Below are 12,683 nucleotides of genomic sequence, written 5' to 3'. Positions count from 1 at the left end.
GTTGGCCTTAAGGTTGAAAGCACCTTGTCCATTTCATCAGAAGGAACCGATCCCACACCACCGGAGAACCACTGGCCAACTCTGGCTTTCTCACTGTATCCATAGCGTGCAGAATCGCACTCTTTAGATAATCGATTTTATCTGCAAAGTGCTTTGCAAACTCATCACAGGAGGTCTTAGAATGTTCCATAGGTTCCGAAGCAACTGGACCAACCAGGCTTCGGACCACTTGGAACAGCATCCTGGGACAGCACTCTGCTGGAGGCGCTCCTTTAGATAGACTGGGCCAAAACCGTATAGGGATTTAAAGGTCAAAACCAACACCTTGAATTGGGCCCGGTAAGCAACTGGTAACCAGTGCAACTCTTTTAGCACTGGAGTGATATGATCTCGCCAGAAGCTGCCTTTAATCAGGCGCGCCGCCGCATTCTGTACCAGCTGCAGCTTCCAGACCAACCTCAAGGGCAGCCCCACATAGAGTTCATTACAGTAATCCAGGCTGGAGGTTACAACGCATGGACAACAGTGGTCAAGCTATTCCAGTCCACAAATGGCTGCAGCTGTCTTACCAACAGAACCTGGTAAAAAGCACTCCTAGCCACTGAAGTCACCTGGGCTTCTAGCAACAAAGATGAATCCAAGAGCACTCCGTCTATGAACCTGCTCTTTCAGTGGGAGTACGACCCCATCAAAATTAGGCAACTGATCAATTATCTGAATTCGGAACCACCAGCCCATAGCGCCTCCATTTTGCTAGGATTTGGACTCAGTTTATTGGTCCTCTTCCAGCCCACCACTGAGTCCAGGCAGCGGTCCAGGGTTTACACAGCTTCTCCTAATTCAGATATTACAGAGAAACTGAGCTGGGTGTCACCAGTGTACTGCTGGGTCTTAAGTGTGGAAACAACCACTGTTGTTGCTTCCTTTCCTCCAGCTATTTATTTCTTAGCAGAACATGCATTCTTCTTTCTCTTTCCCCTCTTTGGACAGTGCTGACGTCACCATCCACGCCATAAAAAGCAGCGGCCTGTGGGGAAAATCAGGAGAAGAAACACTCAGTACAGGAGAGATTACTGCTCATCATTTTTAACTCACTGTTAAAGTGGCAAGAGAGCAAAGCAATATACTATATTGTTTCCATCCCCACTTTGCCCCTCTGTGGCTCCTCAGAGCCCTTGCAAAGAAGAAAAGTGATGTGGTTACATTCCATGAAGCCCACGTCAGCAGTCCGTCAGCAAATGGCACACTTGCCTGCTTTTCCTTGTACTTTCTCACTGCCACAGCTGGCCTAGGCTGCCAGAAGCAGTGCACAAAGAAACAAACAAGAGCACAAACTCAACAAGCAGCCCTAGATGAAGGTCCCAGAGGACCTCCAGCAATGGGAGGGTGAGGAGTTTACCTTGGATGACTTGAGGCGGGGGCTAGCTTCTTCCTGTGCCCATAATATCTCTTACTGAAGCAGACTCCTGAAAAGAACATGCAGGTGCCAACAGCCGGTATGCTTTTGACTTCCTTCCAGGCTAAAGCAAAAAGTGCTATTTTGCCAGCTGTGTAAAACCGAGCAGATCTGCAGCAGGCCATCATTTATTTCACATCCACACCATACATTTAAAGCACATCCAGCGCACATTTAAATCACATGACTTCCTCTAAAGTATCCTGGTAACTGTGGTTTCCCCCTCACAGAGCTACAGCTTCCCAGCACCCTTAACAAACTGCCCTTCCCAGGATCCTTTGGGGGAAGCCATGATTGTTTAAAGTGGAACAACAGTGGAATCAAGGTATGGTGTAAATGTGGCTATTCTGTCTCTCTCTCTCTCTCACTCACACACACACAAACACACATCTTCCCCATCTGTCATTCCGCTGAATGCGCACCCAATCTGGTTAAAATAATGCATTTCCCTACTATGTACAACAGGGGTGGGCCCCAGATGTTGCTGGACTACAGCATCCCTGACCGTTGGTTGTGCTAGAATCCAACAACGTCTGGAAGACCAGAGGTCCCCCGCCCCTGATGCACAATGATCATGATAATGGCTGTTCATAAGATTCTTTTTAAAAAATTGTTATTTGTTATCCTGCACAAAGCACGCCCTGTCCTGATTGCACCCTGCAGTTAAAAGTCCAAACCGGGGGGGGGGGCTTAAAAAAGCAAAAGAACTGTGCAAAAACAACCAAAGAATGAAGGAGAGACAAGAAAAGAAGGGAAAGGGGGAGAATGCAGGAGTGGAAGCGCCTCTGGGTCGCTATAGCAACCACTGAACTGGCACAGAGTGCTCTATTGTACACTTGAACTCCCAGCGCTGCATGTAGTCCTGTCACTCTCCAGCACGTGCAGCTACTTGGAATGGGCTGTTCACATCTATATTCATGACTCATTCATCCCACCTGGATGGAAAGTGATGCTTGCAATCCCTGCCGACCGCTTCCTTGTTCGCAATATTGCTGCCACTGCCTGATGCTAGTTAAGCCTCAACCCCAGCAATACCCAGAAAGGGCCATCTAGCCCAATTGCCTCTTGTAAGGCAGCAGCACCACACACCAAGCCTTCACAGATTAACTCTCACAAGTGGTTGACACGACATATGATATATCCCTGCTGGAACAGGCCAGTGAGCCGTCTAGTCCAGCATCCTGTTTTCACCGTGGCCAACTAGATGCCTACGGGAAGCCTGAAGGCAATAAATGGCGCACAACTGCATTCTCCCCATTTGTGATTCTCAGCAACTGGTATTCAGAAGCATACTGCCTCTGTCAGTGAAGAATATAACTATTGTCACCAGCAGCCATTGATACCATTTATCCTCCATAAATTTGTCTGAAGCTCTTTCAAAGCCATCCAAGTTGGTGGCCATCACAGCCTCTTGCAAGAGCAAATTCTATAGACTGACTGTGTGCTGTGTGAAGAGGTATTTTCTTTTGTCCGCCCTTAATCTTCCAACATTCAGCTTCACTGGATGTCCTCTAGTTCCCTAAGTTCTAATGATGTTATAAAAGAAGCAGAAAAAGGCTGTGAACGCATTAGTTGCCTACCCCAAAGTGTTTCTATTAGCCACACCTAGAGGGGGAATTGGTTGATCTGCGGATCAGTTGTGAAATCTCTTTGAAGCTTAAAGAAATAGTGGATTCTGTGAGAGAGGAGTTTGATGGGATAGGGAAGCTACAAGACCTGGAGATTGGAACAAATGTGAAATTTGAAAAAGATTTGGATTTTAGGGATGTTAGAAATAAAGTTGACTGTTTGGAATTCAGCGTTGTCTCTGAAGAAATTAATGAAGATTTTGGTGGTAAAGTTATCAATGTCTTGGATAATTTTCTGGACTGGAATGAAGTGATGGAGTTTGACAGAGAAAAAATCTATGGAGTTGGCTACAGATATGTGACAGTGGAGAAACTCTTAAGAGATGAGCCAGTGCATTTTGTAAAAAAGAAGAACAGAGATATGACTTTGCAGCAATACTTCAGCAACATATTCAGAATTCTTGACTGGAATGATGTGATGGGGCTTGACATGGAAAAAAATTATGGAATTAACTACAAATATGTGACAGAGCAGAGATGCACCCAGAGCAGAGATGTGACTTTACAACAATATTTCAACAACATATTCAGAATTGATGGCAAAGACATATTTGTGATGGGGGAAATTCCCATCAGACTCTTGTTATATGACTATGGCTACGACAGCAAGATCATCATGGGATACTGATAATGGACGAATGGATACTGAAACCACTGGATTTAACAGGACTATTGAAGATGGAAGATGGAATTAATATTGATAATGGAAGAATGGTTATGGAAATTATTGGACTTAACAGATTTGACGAGATGGATTAATTGATATGTTTACTTGGACTATGGATATGACAACAAGATTATTATGGGATATTGATAACGGAAGAATGGCTACTGAAATTACTGGACTTAACAGGATTATTGAAGATGGAAGATGGAGTTAATATAGATAATGAAAGAATGGCTATTGAAATTATTGGGCCTAACAGATTTGAATTAGATGGATTAAGCGATATGTTTATTTGGAGAAAAATTGAAAGATATATCTTTCAAGGAATTGAAACCTCTCTTTGACTTTTTGTAGAAAGAATAAAATAATGTTTATGAGATTTTGATGATTAATTAAGATAACTACTGGAGGAAAGTTATTTTATAATATAATTTTAGAGATAGGATTGTTATATATTTTAGACCTATAACTGATCTGCGACAAATCGGAAGTCGACATTTTATTTTATTGTTTAATTGTTTTTGTTTTGTTTTGTTTTCTGTCTTTGAAAATTTGAATAAAAATTAATTGGACTTCCGGGAAGGGTGACTTAGCCTGTGCCTGCTTTTGAGACGGGCTCCTGCCTCAAAAGAAGCTTATTCAGATATATCAGTCAGTTTTTTCTTTTTTTTTTGACTGATTAAACTTCTCCCGGGTAGGGAGAAACGAAGAGATTAACCTCAAAGCCTATTTTTGTTGGGACGACCAGATCTCATTAATTTATGGGACGAGGTCCAGCCGACGAAGGTGGGACGGATTTTCAACAGCAAGCTCTATCTGTTAAAGCGAACGTTCATCTTATCTTCTAAGAGAGAACGCACTAACAGGCAAGCACCCTTCTTTCTATATTTTTCTTTTACTTGACTTAAATTGTTGCTGTTTAAAAGAGATTTGCCAGATTGATCGGTTTTTGACATCTCACTGGGGAGCCATAACTTCTCTCTGCTACGCACTAATTAATAGCTTATCTCTGTTTTTGTTGCAAAAAGCTGTCCTGGATTTGCATTCTAAAGATATACACAGAAGAGGGATTTCTATTCCAGATTTTTATTTTGAAGAATATTATACTGTCTGAGACTACTCTCTTTTTGGTCTATTTTATTTTGACGAATCTGTTTCTTGACGACTGCCATTAATTGTTTCGATCCTGGGAACTGCATTTTGTTTACTTAACTATGGAGAGATAAGGCTGTCTGCTCTGTTTATACTGTGATGTCACCAAGTTTGGAGTATTAACCCAATTGTTGCTGAAATAAGAAGTGGTTTTCCTATATTTTTCTTTTAAAATGGCAATTAAGAAAGTGGCTGAGAAGCTGGAAACAACTATGTTTCAGAAAATAATGGATGAGATTGAGATAACGAAACAAAACCTGCGACAGGGTTGTAAGGAGCTGAAAGTTGAATTGAGTAAAATGAAGCAGGAGATTAAAGATATAGGGGTCCCTGTGAGAGAGGTGACCCTGGAAGGGGTCCCTGTGAGAGAGGAGACCCCGGAGATTGGAACAAACGTGGAACAGGAAAAAGATTTGGAGTCTATGGACTTTAGAAACAAAATCTATTGTTTGGAGACACAGGAGATTAAAGACATAGGGGTCCTTGTGAGAGAGGAGACCCTGGAGACTGGAACAGGGGTCCCTGTGAGAGAGGAGACCCTGGAGACTGGAACAGGGGTCCCTGTGAGAGAGGAGATCCAGGAGATTGGAACAAACGTGGAACAGGAACAAGATTTGGAGTCTATGGACTTTAGAAATAAAATCTACTGTTTGGAACTCAATGTTATCTCTGAAGAAATTAATGAAGATTCTAGAGATAAAGTTATTAATGGCATGGATAATCTTCTGGACTGGAATGATGTGATGGAGCCCAATATAGAGAAAATCTATGGAATTAACTGCAGCCATGTGACAATGGAAAAACTTTCAAGAGATGACCCAGTGTATTTTGAAAAAAAGAACAGAGATATGATTTTACAGCTGTATTTCAGCAACCTATTCAGAATGGATGGCAAGAAAATATTTGGGATAGAGGTAATTCCCATTAGACTCTTACTATATGACTATGGCTTTGACAGCAAGATTATTATGGAATACTGATAATGGAAGATTGGATACTGAAATTACTGGACTTAACAAGACTACTGAAGATGGAAGATGGAAAATGGAACTAATAGGGATAATAGAACAATGGCTACTGAAATTACTGAACCTAACAGATTCTGATGTGATGGATTAATTGAAATGTTTATTTTGACTATGGTTATGACAATAAGATTATCATAATTAGTAATGAGATGGATTAATCGATATGCTTATCTGGAAAAAAAAATTGATAGATATATTTCTTAAAGAATTGAAACCTCTCTTTGACTTTTTGTGGAAAGAATAAAGTAATGTTTATGAGATTTGATGATTAAGTAAGATAACTACTGGAGGAAAGTGATTTTATAATATGACTTAAGAGACAGGATTGTTATATATTATAGACTTATAACTGATTTGATCTTTGACAAATGGGAAGTCAATATTTTACTCTTTATTTTTTATTTTTGTTTTTTTTTTCTTTTTTTCTTTTTGTTTAACTATTTTTGATTTTGTTTTTTGTCTTTGAATGTTTTATGATTTTGTCTTGTATGTTTTATGAAAATCTGAATAAAAATTATTGAAAAAAAAAAGAAAATTTGAATAAAAATTAATGATAAAAAAAAAGAAATCTCTTTGAAGCTCAGTGGAAACCCCCCCCCCACTCAAGCTGTGTTTTCTATTCACGTTGAGGGGAAAGATCAATCATGCCATTTCCTAATGACCACACCCTCTAATTTAACATTTCCACTCCCTCTCGTTGCTTGGCAACTGAGTGTGCTCAGTTTGTTCTACCAGCTGCAGCAGGTTCCATTTTTAAAAAAACAAACCGGAAGTATGATTATTAGCATTTTCACTGGTAGGATATGGCTGAAATACAAATCTTTGCTTGAGCAATGTTATGCTTTTGTGCACAAGTTAGGGGGAAAAGAAAATAATGGCACCGTTTGCAGCAACATAAAAAAGGCCAGCAGAATGGAGGAGAGCAGCCAGAAATTGCTTGTCAGCCCACAGGAAATGAAATGAAAGCAGGGAGGAGGAGGGAGTGGGTGTGGAGAGGGGAACGATTGACACACCCACCTAAAAGCATCGGAGCAAAGTAGTGCAGTAGAAATGGTTTTTCCTCCACTTTGCATATTATTAGTGGATTAGGCTAGTATGGATTTACAGGAGAGAACTGCTTCTGTTTGCTGGTAATATCATGTGAACCATGCAAATTAAAAGGAGATGTGAGCAGCACCAAACGCATACTAAACCACCGTATAGATGAGCCGTGAGTGTGTTTCCACCCCAAGTGTCTCCATCTGCTTTCACCACACCGCACATAATTTTATACACCTCTATCATGTGCCCCCTTACATGACTCTTTTCTAAACTAACAAGCCCAAAATGTTTTCAGACTGTTCTGTATATAAGTAATGCCAGACAAGTAGTTTTTGTTGTTGGAGGAAAGGGGCAGGGGCATTGGTTACCTTATGTATTTAAGGTAAGATGAACACTCTTAAAATTCATCTACCCCAAAAGTTGCCGAATCTTTCTCTCTCCCTGCTTTCAGAGGGGACTATTGTTCCCACAAAAGTGTGTGGGGGGGAGATATTAACCCAAGCTTGACTTTTAGCTATGTTCCACCTTTCTGCTGCAGATATGGGAAGCACAGCCCACTTCATTGACTTGCTAAGAGACCAGCTCCACCAGATTCCTCTCTCCCTCAACTGTCATCTACCAGCAGTCATTCCTTCAGACTGCGGGAGACAGACAGACAGACAGACGAAGTAGGACCATTGCAGCAAATCTGCTGAGAAACCAGCTCCATAAGGCTCCTCCTCTGGGCAAACTGTTTTTACTCATGGTGGTTGCATCGTGAGAACCTTTTAACTTTGACAATGGGTGCCTGAGTTTGTTTTCATCTTCTCTCCTCGTCCCTTTTTTCTTTTGTGTTGTGCCTTTTAGGTTGTAAGCCTAAAGGCAGGGACTGTGGTGTTTGCTACTGATCTTATATAAGCCACTTGTAAAGCTTTTTCATCAAAAGAGTGCAGTAAAAGTGCTTTAAATAAATAAACAAACTCCCAGTGACCCAATACTCTAACAAGGACCCTAGAGAGCTACTTTAGGCACACCTAAACAACATACCTTCGTGTCCTGTCAGAAGCTGTTTTTGGAACTTGCCTTAGTGGATGGCAAATGGATGGATGGCAAAAATATCCCTCCTGATCCCAATGGGCAACCTCTGACCAGTTAAATTGGTTACTTTCCTCATAACACTAATGGCTCTGGGCTGACCTATATGAAAAGCAGAATCTGTGTGGGAACTTGCCTATTTTCTCCCTTACTTTTTTTTTTAAAGCCTCCCTGCCTATATAAATCTAGCACATCAGAGGAAGGCATAAGCTAAAACCCTTATTCCCATTGTATTAGCTTTCTACTCTTTGGGAGATTTATCAAAATCAGGCATGTAACTTGCATTCCAAAGAAGTTTAGTCCCAGTGAGGCTGCACTATGTATATGCTGCTTCTGAACATTTGGATCCAAGGATCTGGAAGGTGGAGAGGCTAAGAAAACACAATTCTGCAGCTTCCATGTTGCCTAACACACCTCCTTCTTTAGCATCTCCCTCATCAACCCATTCTTAGCCCACCCCCGTCCCCATGTCTCTGTTGTTTTTGCCACCTACTGGGACTGTCTGTTCCTCCATTAGCACATCTGAAATCTTCTTGGAAGACAAGGGACCGCAAGTCGGGCCTGGGCTTTGACTACACTTAACCTCTTGTCCCTGTGCAGAACTAGGAGAGGGGAAGCATTAAGTGCTCTTTGATTGTACCAGTTATACACACACTCTGTGAATGTCAGGCTAATTAATGATATCTCTTTCCCCTCTGCAGTATCAAAAAAACCCAAAACAAAACCCTCCGCCTGCCGTTTGGGAAATGTCACCAAGGCTCAAGTATGTGCAATTGGATGAAACAGCAAGCGCACTGACTCCAAGGCTACCAATGGGGCCACTGGCTGCTCCCCTAGAGAAACATTGCCACAGCCTGAGATGTGATAGGCAAGACCACCCCATGTTAGTAGAGCGTATTCTCAAACCAAGCGCCTTCCCCCAGCCTTTCCCTTTCTGCCACTTTCCAGTTGGTTTGCAAGCAGCTTACACTTTATTAGTTGCACGCTACACAGCTGTGTTGATTCCATTGTGGTCTGGTACTGATATTTACTGTGAAGGAGGTGACACTTTCCATCCGACATCCTGGGATCTGTCTCCATCACTTCTTGGGTATTTTCTTGCACAAAAAGCTTGTGGCCTGTTAAAAAGTGAGAAACATTTCTGAAACTGTGCCAGCCAGAAGTCTTGGACAGTTGTATCATCCTGGCTGTTGCCCTGTCTCTCTCTTGCATTATTGGAACTTTACTTCGTTAAACGTTTGACTAGAAAAACAAAGGAGATTTTAGCAAAACTGGAAGATGTTAATATTTACAGTTGAGCAGGGTACATTTTCAATCTTAAAGTCAAATCCTTCCCCAACCTAGGGTGGAATAACAATTCCAACATGCACCCTTTCCTCCTTTATGCTTTTAAAAATATACAGTGAAGAGTGATGGATCCATTCACTGTTTTCACAGTTGTGTTCATTCATCCTTATGTACATTCACTTAGGCAGTAAACCTATACACACTTCCTGTGAGTCTCACTGAACACAGTGGGAGCTGACTGCATAAATAAGCATCTGATCAAGGCCATAAGTTGTCTTTTATCAAAAGCTAAACCTGCTTACTTCTCAGTGCTGTCTCAAGTCTTTGTTGTTGTTATTTCAAAAATTTCTGTACCGCTTAATTACAAATTACTCTCAGCAGGATACAAAAAAATTCAATATAATCAAAATAAAAATAAGTTAAAATTATAAGATCAGAATTCAGTTAAAACGCTCACTGGAATAATAATAAAAATGTCTTCAGTGGGCACTGAAAGTTCAGTAGGGACCTCCCCCCAAATGGGCCCACATTACTGAATGCACAGCTCCTGGTGCATATGAGCTGTGTGTCTGAGCCATGGGGGACAACTTCCAGTGATTCCCCAAAGACCTCAGTGATTGAGCAAGAATACATGTGGGCAGGATATGCATGTGTACATACTGTTGCACCACCGCAATCTCCCAGCAGTGAACTCCCAGGAGTTCTAGCACTTACCCAGGGTTTGGTTTCCTTGGAATGAAGGTCAGAGGAGACTGTGATGTCTTTAGGATATATGGTTTTATTTACACATACATAAAACCTGAGCTTAGGATCGAAGGGCTCGCAGCAATAACAGTCCAACAGAACTTGCTTCCCCATTAGGTTTCTAGGGGAGTCCCCAAAGCCATAGCTGTCACAAGCTTGCAGAACGGGGTGGACCAGCAAGACTGCAGAGGAAGAGGAGGAGGACTTTGGAACTGTCATCCCATTCAATGTCCGGCCGACTGGCATGCAGGACTCTGAGAACTCTCTCGCAATTGGACAGCGACAGCTCTGCCCCTATAGCTCCAGTTACCCACAGAGGCCCAACCCAGTCAGGCAGTTGCCACTCCACCCACCGATCCTCTTCTTCCCACGTCCACTTTGCTGCCGCCCCAGGGCAGCCCTCCTCCCTCTGACAAGGACCTGCTGATGCAGAGCAGCCGCCCTCACCTCGCACACAGAGGCTCTTCCAGCTCCCAGATCCACCCCAGACTCAAACACAAAATCTACCTCCTGCCTCAACCAGGTGAGGGAGGAGGGCTTCCTCGTTCCTATGGCAACACTGCTCTTGACCAGTTCTTTACACATGTTAATGGGGCACTTGACAGACTTGGCCCCAGATCTATTAGCTTAACAAAGACACTGGCTTGACCAGTTTAGCAGGTTCCTCTGCTACAACTCCATCTAGGCATATTCAAAATCACGAGCTAGAAGGGGACCCAAAGACATTATCCAGACCAACCCCCAATCGCTAACAATATTGATGCAAGTGCAGCAATTCAGTTTTTTAAAAAAGACCTCCCTTCTTCCCTCAAGCCCATAAGGCAACTCCATTTACAGGAAGTTCATAACAGTTAATAGCAGGGCAAGAGAAGGGCAAAACTAAAGGAGAATATAAGAATGTGTCTAAACCCTCTTAATTATAGGCTCCCCCCCCCCATTAGTTTCTCTTAGATTTTCGTTATTTTAGTGTGGAAATTTGCAATGGCTCTTGCTAGAATGAAGAGGCTCTAATGAATAGTAAGGTAGCTGAGTTTGCTAATTTTCTGCTGTTGGCACTGCCATCAGCCCTACTGCTAATTAACAAACAGATCCAGCAGAGTGGATAATGGAGAACAGGGTATTTATTTATTTATTAGTCGCCCATCTGACTGGCCGTCCAGCCACTCTGGGCGACGTACAAAATAGGCATACAATACCTAGACATTAAAAAACTAAAAACAATGAAGATAAAATCTAGCCAACCCCAAAAGCCTGCCTGAAGAGCCAGGTCTTCAAGGCCTGGCAGAAACTCATCATGGAAGGGGCATGGCGGAGATCATTTGGGAGGGAGTTCCACAGGGTGGGGGCCACAACTGAAAAAGCCCTCTCTCTAGTCCTCACCAGTTTGGCTGTTTTGACTGATGGGATGGAGAGAAGGTCTTTTGAGGCTGATCTTGTTGGGCGGCATAGCTAATGATGCTGGAGGCGCTCCTTTAGATAGACTGGGCCAAAACCGTATAGGGATTTAAAGGTCAAAACCAACACCTTGAATTGGGCCCGGTAAGCAACTGGTAACCAGTGCAACTCTTTTAGCACTGGAGTGATATGATCTCACTGGCGGCTGCCTTTAATAAGGCGCGCCGCCACGTTCTGTACCAGTTGCAGCTTCTGGACCGTTTTCAAGGGTAGCCCCATGTGGAGCACATTACAGTAGTCTAGGCGAGAGGAGACCAGGGCATGTACCACCGATGGGAGCAGATGATTGGGAAGGTAGGGGCGTAGCCTCCGTATCAGAGGGAGTTGATACAGTGCTGCCCAGCTCACAGCCGAAACCTGAGCTTATGTTGGATCATTTGTCTATTTGTTTCCTAAAGGACAGCAGAAAAACACAAAGAGACAGCAAGGACTGACGTTAGCTTTTGGGAGACCATCACAAAGCTTGGATTGTAATTCTGAGAGGAGGGGCAGAGGAAATGAAGGAACAGTGAGTGAGAGAGAGAGATGTGCCCTGGGGCTCAATTTTATGTTATACAGAGAGTCCACTGATGTTTACAATGGCACCTTGCCTAAACTAGGAGTAAATATCAGAGGTCCTTGCACCATTGCAATGGGCTGTGGCAATCACCTTGTCGGAATCCAGACCAAGTAAGAGCCGAAATGACATCACTGGCCCTTGACTACCTGGCCCTGCGAAGTGTGATTCTGTCAGTCTCTAGGCACTCATTTTTTGTGGAGAAGAGATCAATGCTTTCTAAATCAGGGCCAGGAAGGAGCAAGGATGCAAAACTACTTTAACTTGAAAAGGAATAAAAGGTACATGTCAAAGGGGAAAATTCATAACCTGTTAATTCAATGGGAGAGCTTTCCTTGCAATAAACTGCAGCTGACACATGACTTGGCAAAGAATGAGCTAGACATTTCATTGATAACACATCAGAGTTCTTAAGAAAATGTTTTGGCAAATGCTGGACTGTGTTGCAATGGCTTCACTCAAAAAAGCAATCAGGCAATAGCTACAGCTTATCATGGAGAAGCTACCATGCTTACCGCATATAAACAGATCTGTCTATTTGAGAGTGTGACTCCACATAATCAGGTGAGAGACGGACTGCTTGCAGATCTCATGT

General features: G+C 42.7%; 1 long non-coding RNA gene across 1 annotated transcript; it reads right to left on the bottom strand.

Moving 5' to 3' along the window:
- Window positions 1–961: 961 nt before the first annotated feature.
- LOC133390526 (uncharacterized) lies at window positions 962–12,683 on the bottom strand. The gene is made up of 3 exons (XR_009764417.1): window positions 12,604–12,683; window positions 9,015–9,164; window positions 962–1,027 (listed from the first exon to the last, which is right to left on the bottom strand). It is a non-coding gene; the product is annotated as an uncharacterized LOC133390526 (long non-coding RNA).

The sequence above is a fragment of the Rhineura floridana genome, chromosome 8 (genome assembly GCF_030035675.1).
Source record: "Rhineura floridana isolate rRhiFlo1 chromosome 8, rRhiFlo1.hap2, whole genome shotgun sequence".
In the NCBI taxonomy this organism is placed as follows: domain Eukaryota; kingdom Metazoa; phylum Chordata; class Lepidosauria; order Squamata; family Rhineuridae; genus Rhineura; species Rhineura floridana.
The sequence above is the reverse complement of the archived record's forward strand: the minus strand, read 5'-3'. Positions and strand labels throughout refer to the sequence as shown.